This window comes from Gracilinanus agilis, chromosome 3 (genome assembly GCF_016433145.1).
Source record: "Gracilinanus agilis isolate LMUSP501 chromosome 3, AgileGrace, whole genome shotgun sequence".
Lineage (NCBI taxonomy): Eukaryota > Metazoa > Chordata > Mammalia > Didelphimorphia > Didelphidae > Gracilinanus > Gracilinanus agilis.
Window position 1 is genome coordinate 458,368,494 of NC_058132.1, and position 14,154 is coordinate 458,382,647.

Sequence of the window (14,154 nt, forward strand, 5' to 3'; positions counted from 1 at the left end):
GACATGAGGAGGAAACAGATGAGGGACATGGGAAAGTTATGTGGAACAGAAAAGAAATGGTAGTGGTGGGGGATTTCAGTTATCCAGATACTAACTAGAGATCACTTTCTGTTCAAAGCAAAGAAGTTGACAAATAATTGCCTTGTTTTTGAAAAAACATTTCATTCTTATAAAGGTTAAAGAAATGATTTAAATGACTGTTCTGGATCAATAAGAAAAAACTAGTTTCTTAAGTGGAAGTGTTTGAACCCTTAGAAAGGAAAAGCAAGTGAGCACTCCATTTCTTCATCTGTAAACTAAGAGAGGGACTAAATGCCCTTCAAGCTCTGTATCTGTTATCCTCTAATCCAATATCTATTGACTACTTGACAACACCTTGGGATTGGAGAGAGGTTGAAATTATCTGGGACTCTAAGAGATTACCTAACTTCAGGTTTCTCTGAAAAACCTTTTCCTTGTTTGGAAATTACAGGTCCTGGATCAGGTATATGGTCCATTCATTTTCCTGAGGTCTGCAAGGGGATAAGCATGAAAAGGTCATGCATTATACTTTAAAGTTGCATTCATTCCTAAAATCATCACACTCTCAGCCACAGCTCCTTAAAACCTGATTCAAATGAGGGATCTGTCTGGTTGATCTTTCTGACACTCGGGGTAAACTCCTGGGGTTAAAGAGCTAATGCTTTTCTGCCTTAATTGCCAGATCATAAAAGAGTCCAGAAGGTATTGACCAGTGAAGAATTTAAATCTTCCTAATGCTCCAGGAAGGCAGTCTCTGTGGTTAGTATCAAGGACAGGCTTGCAATAAATAGAACTCAGGCAGAGAAAAAGATATGGGCAATTAATGACACCCTTTCAGGAGGAAATTTAAAATCATGTCAGATAGACAATCTCCCCACTAGTTTAATTACACTTGCAAATTAGTTCCATTTTTTTAAAAAAACCAAAAGAAGAAAAAAAGACTTCTTTGACCAGTAGAGTGATTTTTACCAGTTTTGCAGCCTATAGAAAATTATATTATCATATCATTACATTTTGAATTAGACAGTAGAAATGTCATAAACATAAAAATTGAAAATTAAATAGCCTGTGCATGTTATTGAAAGGTCCCACTTTTTGCAGACTGGTGAATAGGGAAGTTGATGTGGATATTTTCTCAATGAATGGTTAATATCTCTTCTAGGTGAAAATTACTTAATTTCACAATACACTCAAATAGTGACTCTCAGCATCATCCCACCCTTTACCCTTAGACACTCTCTTATGGAAGGGAGAAAATTTTATATACACATTCCTCATTTATCCATTTATTATAAGCATTTATTATTAAACATGTATGATAGGCAAGGTGTTGGGGGCTGGAGATACAAAGACAAAAAGAAACAATCTCTGCCTTCAAGGAGCTCTCATTCTGGGGGGTGTACAATATACACAATTAACTAAGTGCAAAATAATTTCTTGGTGGGGTAGGGTGGGACCTAAAAACTGTACATGTGGGAGAGGGCCACAGGGAGTAGATCAGGAAAGATCTATGTTGTTAGTGGAAGCTGAGCTGAGCTTTTGAAGAAAGCTAGGGATTTCAAGAGGAGAAGGTGAAGAATCTGATGAATGGCGGATACTCTGTACAAAGGTTCAAAGGGGCAGAGTCAAGATGGCCTCTTAGAAGCAGCAAAAGTCAAGTCCTTTGTGAAAACTCTTCCACATCAATCAAAGACAAAGTGCTTTGAGGGAAAAGAAAACCAAATCTAATAACAGGACAGAACCGGGAAACCCTCCTGATTGATTCAACTTAAAAGGTACACAAAGGACCCTGAATTCTCAGGTTTAAGTTAAAGGAAGAAGGAAGGTCCCAGGACCCCTTTCCCACCGACTGTACTGAGACTCTAGCAGTTGCTGGAATCTTGGGTGGAGGGCTCCAGCCCAGAGGGAGTGCCTTGCTGCCACAGCTGGACAAGGCTTAGGGCACTGACCACAGCTTGTAGGGAGGCAACTGGAGGAGAGGCACAGAGAGGAAGACAGCCTGGTCCCAGCCACCATTCTCCATCTTGGCAGCTCTGGCTTCTCCAGGTTTTGGCCTCAGGGCACCACAAATAAGCTCCATGCTGAGATTAATCTAGTCTATCAATAGGGCAGATAAGAAGCCTTCAGAGAACAGGGAAGCTCAATCCTCAACACCCTTCCTGCACAGACTGCACTGGGAGCTCTAGTAAGAATCAGGCTGACTGGGATTCCAAGGCAAAGGCTGACAGAATACCTTGATAATAGGGCGGGAAGTCCAGCTCCCTTCAGCCTTCACACCTGCACCTACATCTTCAGCTTCAGCTACCAACTGGGGAAGATCAGTCCTCAGGGCTCATTAATAGTCCATCAGCCTAATCTAGTCAATCAGCAGAAGCCCCTTCAAGACAGAATAGCTCAATCCCACATATCCAGCAAATAAACAGAGGAGCAAGATTATAGCCAATGACAGGGGAGAAAGAAGGAAAAAATTTGAGCAAACAACAGAAAAAGAAAAAAGAAATTACAATTGACAGCTTCTATCTAGGAAATGAATGGTGCAAATGGTACAGAGGAACACCAAAAAACACCAAGAAAACACACAGAAACTCCAATGAATTGGACACAGACTTCGGAAGAGATATAAACACAATTCAAAAAACAATTAAGAGAGGCTGAATTGGGAAATTTAGAAAATAACTTAAAAAGCAAAATAAGTCATCTGGAAACAGAGGCATATGAGCTAAAACAAGAAAATAATGTCTTGAAAGCCAGAATTGATCAGCATGACAATGAGAGAAAGAAAGTGAAAGCTGACCTACAAAGAAAAACCAACCAGAAAGAGAAGGATGACCAACAAGCCAGGGATAAAATTCAGCCTTTAAAAATTAGAATCTAACATCTACAAGCAAATGACTTCACAAGGCATCAAGAATCTATAAAAAAAATTAAAAGAATGAAAAAATTGAGGAAAATATGAAACACCACATTGACAAAACTACAGACCTGGAAAATAGATCCAGGAGAGATAACTTTTGAATTATTGGATTACCAGAAAATCATGACAAAAGGAAAAACCTGGACATAATTCTATAGAAAATTATCCAAGAAAAACTGCCCTGACATTCTTGAACAAGAGGGAAAATTGAAGATTGAAAGAATCCACAGATCACCTCCTACATTAAATCCCCAATTGACAATAATGCCCAGGAATATTATAGCCAAATTCAAGAACTATCAGACCAAGGGAAAGATACTACAAAATCCTAAAAAGAAACCATTCAGATACCATGGAACCACAGTTAGGATAACACAGGACCTGGCTGCATCCACACTGAAGGACCAGAAGGTATGAAATATAATATTCCAGAAAGCAAGAAAACTGGGTTTACAACCAAGAATCAACTACCCATCAAAATTGACTCTATTCTTGAAAGGGAAAGTATGGTCATTTAATAAAATAGAAGACTTCCAAGCATTCATAAAGAAAAGGTCTGACATAAACAGAAAATTTCATGCCCAAACACAGAACTCAAGAGAATCACCAAAAAGGTAATTAAGAAAGGGAAAAATAGAAAACATTTTTAAGGGATCCATTAATTTCAAATGATTTGAATTACTATAAGAAAAGATGATATTGGTAACTCTTAAAAATTGTTATTATCATCAGAGTAGCTAGAAATATATTTAGAGGGAACAGTAACAAACTATATAGGATAAAGTGTCTCTATATATAAATATACATATATATTTTTTACATAAACTAGGGGTAAAAAAGAGGATAATACTAAGAGAAATGGAAAACGAGACAAAATGGGGTAAATTTTTTTTATAAAGAAGTGCATGAGGGGAGGGGAAAGGAAAGACCAATACAATGGAAGGGTAACAGAGGTGGGAGACAGGTTATACTTAAACCTTATGCACATTGAAATTAACTCAGAGAGGGAAGAACAACCAGATCCATTGGCGCAAAGAATTGTATCTTACCCTATAGATAAATAATGGACTAGTGGGGAGGAGAGCAATACAAGAGAGGGAGAGGGTGGGGGGTCATTTAAAAGGCACTAGAGTAAGAGGGGAATCAATAAGGGGAGAGGTGTTAGGCAAAGGAGTAACATTATGGAGGGGAAAGGGGGGAGACTAAAAGTAAAAAGTTGGAGGGAAGGTAAGATGGAAAATAGAAAAGGCAGAATCTAAGGAGGAAGTCAAAATGGAGCGAAATACACAGAGAGTAATCATAACTGTGAAGGTGAATGGGATAAACTCACCAACAAAAAGGAAGTAGACAGCAAAATGGATTAAAAACCAGAATCCTACCATATGTTGTCTACAAGAAACACATTTGAGGCAGGTAAACATATAAAGGCAAAGGTAAGAAGGTGGAGCAAAATTTACTTGACTGCAACTAAGTCAAAGAAGATAGGAGTAGCAATCATGATTGGAGACAAAACTAAAGCAAAAATACATCTGATTAAAAGAGATAGGGAAGATGATTAAATCTTAATTAAAGACAATATAAATAATGAAGAAATATCAATACTCAATCTATATACACCAAATGGTACAGCATTCAGATTTCTAAAGGAGAAACTAAAGGAGCTTAAAGAGGAAATAGATAGCAAAATCGTACTATTGGGGACCTTAACATTCCCATATCAGAACTATATAAATCAAACCAAAAAATAAATAAGAAAGAAGCAAGGGAAGTGAATGAAATACTTAGAAAAATTAGAGCTAATAGATATCTGGAGGAAAATAAATAGGGATAAAAAGGAATAAATAGGGATAAAAAGGAATATACCTTCTTTTCAGTAGCACATGGCACATATACAAAGATTTACCATGTTCTAGGTCATTAAAATACTGCAGGCAAATATAGGAAAGCAAAAATAATAAACTCAATTTTTTAAGACATAATGCAATAAAAATCATAATCAATAAGAGCTTTTGGAAAGGCAGATTTAAAACTAATTGGAAACTAAATAATCTAATTTTTCAAAACCGGTTGGTCAGGGAGTTCCAGTAAGATGGCGGCATAGATGGAGCGAATCTTAAAACCTCCCCACCCATACACACCAAGATAGAAAACAATGTGCTTTGGGAAGAAAGAGGACCAAATCTAATAACAAGACAGAGCAGGGGGAACCCTATTGCAGCAAAACTAAAGAAGTAAGCCAAGAAAAAGGCTTCAATACTTGAACTATCAGGACTGAGGGCATAGAAGGGGAATTCCAGGATCCCAGGACGCCTCCACCACGTGCTGTGCAGAGTCTGCAGCAGCTAGGGAAATCTCAGGGCTGGTGGGTGCACTGGTTGGGAGAGAGGGCCTTGCTGGCATAGGACTCAGGGAGTCAAACACAGACACTGGAGAGGTGACTGGAGGAGAAAACAAGAGAAACACAGCAAAAATGCCCAGAAGATGGTGGCTTAGAGAGAGCCAAACCTCAGAGCTCAGTCGGCTTGGCTTGGCTTTCCTCATACCGAGATAAAGAATGCAGGGCTTCAAGAGGAAAGAAAACTAGATCAAACACAGTGGATAGCCCAGGGGGACCCCACTGCTGGAGAGCTTAGTTCAGAGAAAACACTCCTTGTCACCCCACCTTTTTGGATTTTTGGTTTGTTTGTTTGTTTGTTTGTTTGTTTGTTTTTCCCTCCCCTCAAGGTTTTGAGGTTTTAGCCTCAGGGCAGATTAATCCAATCAATACAGGATTAATCCCAACAATTGGACAGACTGAGAAGTCTTCCAAGGGCAGAGAAAGTAACTACAAACCTTTTCCCCTGGGGGGAAGATCTTTCATCAAAGATCATTAAATACATCTGTTCAAATTAGCAGAGCAAGGAAGGTAAAAAAACATGAGTAAGCAACAGAAAAAGAGAAAAGAAATGGCAATTGACAGCTTCTCTCAAGGAAGTGAAAAGGGAGCAAATGAAACAGAAATGGAAGAAGGGGAAGTAGTTCCAGAAAACTGGACACAGGCTTTGGAAGATCTCAAAATTCAATTAACTCAAGAATTTAAAACTCAATTCAAGAACTTCAAGAACTCAAAAAACAATCAAGAGGCTGAAGACAATTTGAAAAAGGAAATACATGAGCTAAAACAAGAAAATAAAGTCTTAAAAGCCAGAATTGGCCAGCTTGAAAATGAAGCAAAGAAGGCAAAAGATGATCTGCAAAGAAAATCAGACCAGAAAGAGAAGGATGACCAAAAAGCAAGGGAAGACATTGTCTTTAAAAAACAGAACTCAACAACTAGAAGAAAATGACTTCACAAGGCAGCAAGAATATAGTAAACAAAATTTAAAAAATGAAAAATTTGAGGAGAATATGAAACACCTCATTGATTCAACCAAAGATCTGGAGAACAGAGCTAGAAGAGAAAACTTGAGAATTATCGGTTTACCAGAACATCATGATAAAAGAAAAAGTTTAGATAGCATTTTACAAGAAATTATCAGAGAAAATTGCCCAGAAATTCTTGAACAACAGGGAAAAGTAGAAATTGACAGGTTCCAGAGATCACCTCCTACATTTAATCCACAACTGACAACTTCCAGGAATATTATAGCCAGATTCAAAAACTACCAGACCAAGGAAAAAATATTACAAGCTGCCAAAAAGGAGTCATTCAGATATCAGGGAAGCACAGTTAGGATAACACAGGATCTGGCTGCATCTACAATGAAGGACCAGAAGGCATGGAACACAATATTCAGGAAAACAAGAGAACTGGGTCTACAACCAAGAATCAACTATCCAGCAAGACTAATTATATTATTGCAGGGGAAAATATGGTCATTCAATAAAATTGAGGACTTCCAAATATTCATCAAGAAAAAACTGGACTTAAACAGAGTTTGATGCCCAAACCCAGAACTCAAGAGAATCAACATAAGGTAATTAAGAGAATGGCGGGAGGGTAAAAAAATTTTTTTATTTAAGAGATACAAGTTCAATCAATTTATAGCCCAAGAAGAAAAGAAAGTATTGGAAAATATTAAAAATTATTATTACCAACAGGGTAACTAGAAGAAGTTAAGTTTACATAGAGGGAACAGGGACAAACTGTATAGGATGAAATATCAAGCGATATATAAATATATATATATATATATATATATATGTATATATATATGTATGTATGTATAAATATATACAAAACTGGGGAGGAAAAAGATAACAATAAGGAAAAAAAGGAAAGCAAACAAAAAGGAATAAATGTATATTACATAAAGAAGCACGTGGAATCAACAGGGGAAAATAACAATACACTGTAAGGGTAAAGAGGTTAGAGAGAGGGAATATTCAATACTGAAGTGCATTGAAATCAACTTAGAGAAGAATAATCAGATCCATAGGGGCAGAAAATTGATTCATGCCCTATAGAGAAGTAGAAGGGTAACAAAGGGACTGGTAAGGAGGGAAGCAATACTAAGGAGGGAAAGGGCTTGGGGGTTGGGGGGAAGCACCGCATGGCTTTGAAGAATAATAAGAGGGGAATAAGAAGGGAGGGGGAGAAAGGGAAGTACAACAAGGGAGGGGATTATAGGAACTGATTAAAAACTGATTAAAAACAAAACACTGGTATAGAGGGAAACAGTGAAAGAAGAAAGGACAGGACTAGGAGAGAGAATCAAAATGTCTGGAAATGCAGAGTTGATAATTATAACTCTGAATGTGAATGGGTTGAACTCACCCATAAAACAGAAGCAAATAGCAGAGTGGATTAGAAACAAAAACCCAACCATATGTTGTTTACAAGAAACACACATCAGACAGACAGACAGACATAGAATGAAAATGAGAGGATGGAACAAAATGTTTGGGGCTTCAAATGAGAAAAAGAAGGCAGGGTTGGCTATCATGATCTCTGACAGAGCCAAAGTAAAAATAGATAAGGTTAGAAGAGATAGGGAAGGTTACTACATCCTAATAAAAGGCAGTATAAACAATGAAGAAATATCAGTACTCAATATGTATGCACCAAACGGAATAGCTTCCAAATTTCTAAAGGAGAAGCTAGTGGAGCTCAAGGATAAAATAGATAGCAAAACCATACTAGTGGGGGACCTGAACCTTCCCCTATCAGATCTAGATAAGTCAAACCAAAAAATAAATAAGAAAGAGATAAGAGAGGTGAATGAAAACCTAGAAAAATTCGAGTTAATAGATATTTGGAGAAAAATAGAGACAAAAAGGAATACACCTTCTTTTCAGCAGCACATGGAACATTTACAAAGATAGACCATGTAATAGGGCACAGAAACATGGCAAACAAATGCAAAAAAAGCAGAAATAATTAATGTAACCTTCTCAGATCATAATGCAATAAAAAGTTATTAGTAAGAATACATAGAGAGGCAAACCAAAAACTAATTGGAAATTAAATAATATAATTCTCCAAAATAATTTAGTGAAAGAACAAATCACAGAAACAATTAATAATTTCATTGAAGACAATGACAATGATGAGACATCTTACCCAAACTTATGGGATGCAGCCAAAGCAGTTCTAAGGGGAAAATTTATATCACTGAGTGCATATATTAACAAATTAGGGAGGGCAGAGGTTAATGAATTGGGCATGCAACTTAAAAAAACTAGAAAATGAACAAATTAAAAATCCTGAGATGAAAACTAAGTTAGAAATACTAAAAATCAAAGGAGAAATTAATAAAATTGAAAGTAAAAGAACTATTGAATTAATAAATAAGACTAGAAGCTGGTATTTTGAAAAAGCAGATAAAATAGACAAAGTACTGGTTAATCTAATTAAAAAAAGGAAAGAAGAAAACCAAATTAATAGTGTCAAAGATGAAAAAGGAGACCTCACCTCTAATGAAGAGGAAGTTAAGGCAATCATTAAAAACTATTTTGCCCAATTATATAGCAATAAATTTACTAATCTAGGTGATATGATGAATATTTGCAAAAATATAAATTGCCTAGGTTAACAGCAGAAGAAATAAAATACTTAAATAATCCAATATGAGAAAAAGAAATTGAACAGGCCATTAAAAAACTCCCTAAGAAAAAATCGCCAGGGCCTAATGGATTCACAAGTGAATTCTATCAAACATTCAAAGAACAATTAATCCCAATACTATACAAATTAGTTGATATAATAAGCAAAGAAGGAGTCTTACCAAATTCCTTTTATGACACAAATATGGTACTGATTCCAAAGCCAGGCAGTCAAAATCAGAGAAAGAAAATTACAGACCAATCTCCTTAATGAATATAGATACAAAAATCTTAAATAGAATACTAGCAAAAAGACTCCAGCAAATGATCAAGAGGGTTATTGATCATGATCAGGTGGGATTTATACCAGGAATTCAAGGACGGTTCAACATTAGGAAAACCATCCACATAATTGACCATATCAACAAGCAAACCAACAAAAACCACATGATTATCTCAATAGATGCTGAAAAAGCCTTTGACAAAATACAACTCCCATTCCTACTGAAAACACTAGAAAGTATAGGAATAGAAGGTTCTTTCCTAAAAATAATAAACAGTATATATCTTAAACCATCAAGAAGCATCATATGCAATGGGAATAAATTAGAAGCCTTTTCAATAAGACCAGGAGTGAAACAAGGAAGCCCATTATCACCTCTATTATTTAACATTGTACTAGAAACACTAGCAATAGTAATTTGAGAAGAAAAAGAAATTGAAGGTATTGAAATAGGCAAGGAGGAGAGTAAGCTATCCTCTTTGCAGATGATATGATGTTCTACTTAAAAATCCTAGAGAATCAACTAAAAAGCTAGAAGAAATAATGAACAACTTTAGCAAAGTTGCTGGATACAAAATAAATGCACATAAATCATCAGCATTTCTATATATTTCCAACACATCACAACAGCAAGGGGTAGAAAGAGAAACACTATTTAAAATTACCCTAGATAATATAAAATACTTAGGAATCTATCTACCAAAACAAATACAGGAATTATACGAACATAACTACAAAACACTTTCCACAAAAGTAAAACTAGATCTAAACAATTGGAAAAACATTGATTGCTCATGGGTAGGATGACCTAATATAATAAAAATGACCATTCTGCCCAAATTAATTTACTTATTTAGTGTCATACCTATCAAACTACCAAAAATCTTTTTTACTACATTAGAAAAAACTATAACAAAGTTTATTTGAAAGAACAAAAGATCAAGAATATCAAGGGAAATAATGAAAAAAAATGTGAAGGAAGGTGTCTTAGCAGTACCAGATATTAAGCTATACTATAAAGCAGCAGTCATCAAAACAATATGGTACTGGCTAAGAGATAGAAGGGAGGATCAGTGGAATAGACTTGGGGTAAGTGATGTCAGCAAGATAGAGTATGAAAAACCCAAAGAGCCCAACTTTTAAGACAAAAATCCACTATTTGATAAAAACTGCTGGGAAAATTGGAAAACAATATGGGAGAGATTAGGTTTAGATCAACATCTCATACCCTACACCTAGATAAATTCAGAATGGGTGAAAGTCTTAAATATAAAGAAGGAAACTGTAAATAAATTAGGTGAACACAGAATAGTATACTTGTCAGATCTCTGGGAAAGGAAAGACTTTAAAACCAAACAAGATTTAGAGAAAATTACAAAATGCAAAATAAATAATTTTGATTATATTAAATTAAAAAATTTTTGTACAAAGAAAAACAATGCAACCAAAATCAGAAGGGAAACAACAAACTGGGGAAAAAATCTTTATAACAAAAATTTCTGACAGAGGTCTAATTACTCAAATATACAAGAAGCTAAATCAACTGTATAGAAAAATCAAGCCATTCCTCAGTTAATAAATGGGCAAGGGACATGAATAGGCAATTTTCAGATAAAGAAATAAAAAGTATCAATAAGCACATGAGAAAGTGTTCTAAATCTCTAATAATTAAAGAAATGCAAATCAAAACAACTCAGAGGTATCTCCTCACACCTAGCAGATTGGCTAAAATGATAGAAGGGGAGAGTAATGAATATTGGAGGGGATGTGGCAAAATTGGGACATTAATGCATTGCTGGTGGGAGTTGAGAAGTGATCCAACCATTCTGGATGGCAATTTGGAACTATGCCCAAAGAGTGATAAAAGACTGCCTGCCCTTTGATCCAGCCATACCATTGCTGGGATTGTACCCCAAAGAGATCATAGATAAACAACTTGCACAAAAATATTTATAGCTGTGCTCTTTGTGGTGGCAAAAAACTGGAAAGCAGGGTGTGCCCTTCAATTGGGGAATGTCTGGACAAATTGTGGTATATGTTGGTGATGGAATACTATTGTGCTCAAAGGAATAATAAACTGGAGGAATTCCATCTGAATTCGAACGACCTCCAGGAATTGATGCAGAGTGAAAGGAGCAGAACCAGGAGAACATTATACACAGAGATTGATACACTGTGGCACAATCGAATATAATGGATTTCTCTACTAGCAACAATGCAATGATCCAGGACAATCCTGAGGCATTTATGAGAAAGAACACTATCCACATCCAGAGAAAGTACTGTGGCAATAGAAACACAGAAGAAAATCATATGATGGATGATATGGTTCTATGAGGATATTATTGGGTACGTAGATTCTAACCGATCACTCTATTGCAAATATTAATAATATGGAATTGCTCATTGGCTACCAGAGGTGGGATGGGAGGAGAAGAGGGAAAGAACATGAATCATGTAACCAGGGAAAAATATTCTAACTTAATTAAGTAAATAAACAAATTATTTTTAAAAAAGGTTCAGAGATCAGAGATGAAGTACCACATGTAAGGGAATAACAATTTGTCTAGTTTGGAATTCTTAATGCCTTTATGGCTCCAACATTTTTTGTTTTAAGATCTGTTTCCAAATGCAACACTGTATTCCTCTCCCCTGGAAAAATCCAAATATTCAATTATTCAACATGGGGTTGGGTTGTGGGTTTGGGGCTAGAGAAAAGCTTAGGTCAGTTTTGTAGAAAATACCCACGTGGAGAGCTTGTAGGCGGGGGGTTTCCTCGTGGAGGGCAAGAATGGTCTTTCAGGTTAAAAGTCTTCTATATAAGAGAGTAGGGAGAAAAGGGGATACTTCTCAAATCTTTAGCGGCAGAGCTGAAGCTGAAACAGTGGCATTCGTCAAGTCAGGACTGGGGTTGATCCATGGAAATCTCAGGATTCTGGATCCACAGAAATAGTCTGCACCAGCGGGCTTGAGATTCGGCAGAGAAGCAGGGCAGGCAGGAACGTGAGGCAGCAGTCTGTACTGGCAGGCCAGGCAGGAATGGAGTCCAGGTCAGGAGTCAGAAGCAGAGGCAGAGGCACACTGGCTGGGCACCAGCATTTTGGTTTTAAAGCCAGAAGCCAGAATTGGCTGGCCTGACCTCCCAAGGTGGTTTGGGCTGGACTGGCTGGCTGAGTCCCACGTGAGGCAAGAACATGCTGTTGCTTATAGCGAAAGCATGGCGAGGAAAACCAGTCTCCTTTGAAAAAAGTTGCTCAAAAAAGCTGAGCAAGATGGCCAAAAAGAAAGCATGGCTATCATTTCTGAAAGGCTATCTGGAAAATTGAGAGCTACTTTTCCGATGTAGTGGTTGCCATTATTGTTAAGATTAAAAATGATAAAGACTGATATAATAAGAGAAATTAGTAGTTTAATTAAAACCATGGCCATGTTGGTAATATATATTACCAACATGACCATGGTTTTAATATATATATATATATATAATCTCACCTATCTTTTAATTTTACTGCTGGAGCTCATCCTGTCCCTCTGCTATGCCAGCCAGCCACTCTGCAAAACCCAGAGAAAAGAGGCTTTCTCTAGGCCCTCCTCCGAATTTAAATTGCTCCATATGTGGGGACGCTAGACGTCCCCACGCCTTAAACCAGAAACCAGAAACCCATAGGGATCACGGGAAATGTAGTCTCAAAGTCCCCATGTGTCCATAGGGAGTCTGCTAGACACTTCCCTGAATTTAAAACAAACATACTAGACCCTGAAAAGACAACCCCCAGGAATATAATAGCCAAATTCAAGAGCTTCCAAGTAAAAGAAAAAATTTTACAAGAAGCCAGAAAGAGATAATTCAGATATCAAGGAGCACCAATCAGAATCAAACAGGATCTGGCAGCCTCCACGCTAAAAGACCTCAACACTTGGAATATGATATTCAGAAAGGCAAGAGAACTGGGTCTTCAACCACGGATCAACTACCCATCAAAACTGACTATATACTTCCAGGGGAAAGTATGGGCATTCAACAAAATTGAAGATTTCCAAGTATTTGCACAGAAAAGATCAGGACTAAATGGAAAGTTCAATATCCAACCGTAAAAATCAAGAGAAACATGAAAAGGTAAATGAGAAACAGAGGGGAAAGAAAGAAAACTCTTATTTTTTAAATTTGCCTCTTTAAAGGCTTCAATAAGATCTAATTATTTGTATTCCTGTGTGGAGAAATGTTATGTATAATTCTCTGTAGTGAACTCTATTCACTATTATAGTATTCACTATTATAGTAATTAGAAGAATTATTCACAGGGAGAGATTGGAGTACTAAATGGTCTAAGATGATATAGGGGGTGGGAAAGAGGGAGGTGAATAGTAGAGGACACCAAGAGAAACTTGAATGAATAAGAAACATAGGATATTCTATTACACACAAAGAGGGTATGGGAAGGGGAGGGAATGAATACTATTATAAGAAGGAGAGGAAGAGAGCATTAATACCCTCAGTGGAATTAACCCTGAGAGGGAAGAGTAGCTATATCCATTGGGATATAGAACTTGTAATGCAAAAGATGCAAGAAAGGCTTTTGCTCTTGCAGGGGGCCAACTGAAAACTTCTAGCAGTTAGAAGCCTCAGAATTCTGAGAGAAGTCAGTTGGTCCCTGAGGCTTGAACAGAGCAGAAGGACTAACTAGAGTTTTGCTTGGCTTTTGGTTTTGCTTTGGCCTGTGCTTTGTCTCTGGACAATTTGTACCTAGCTAATTTCTCTGGACCTCTCCCTGACCTTCTCCATATTATTCCCTGTTTCCCTGCCTGTTTTCCTGGGGCTCTGGGAGGCAGGATGGCTTTTGGGTTTTTAGTGAATAAACTTTGTGGGTTTAGTTTCCCCAATAGGCAAGTAGGACATCCTTGAATTCAAACT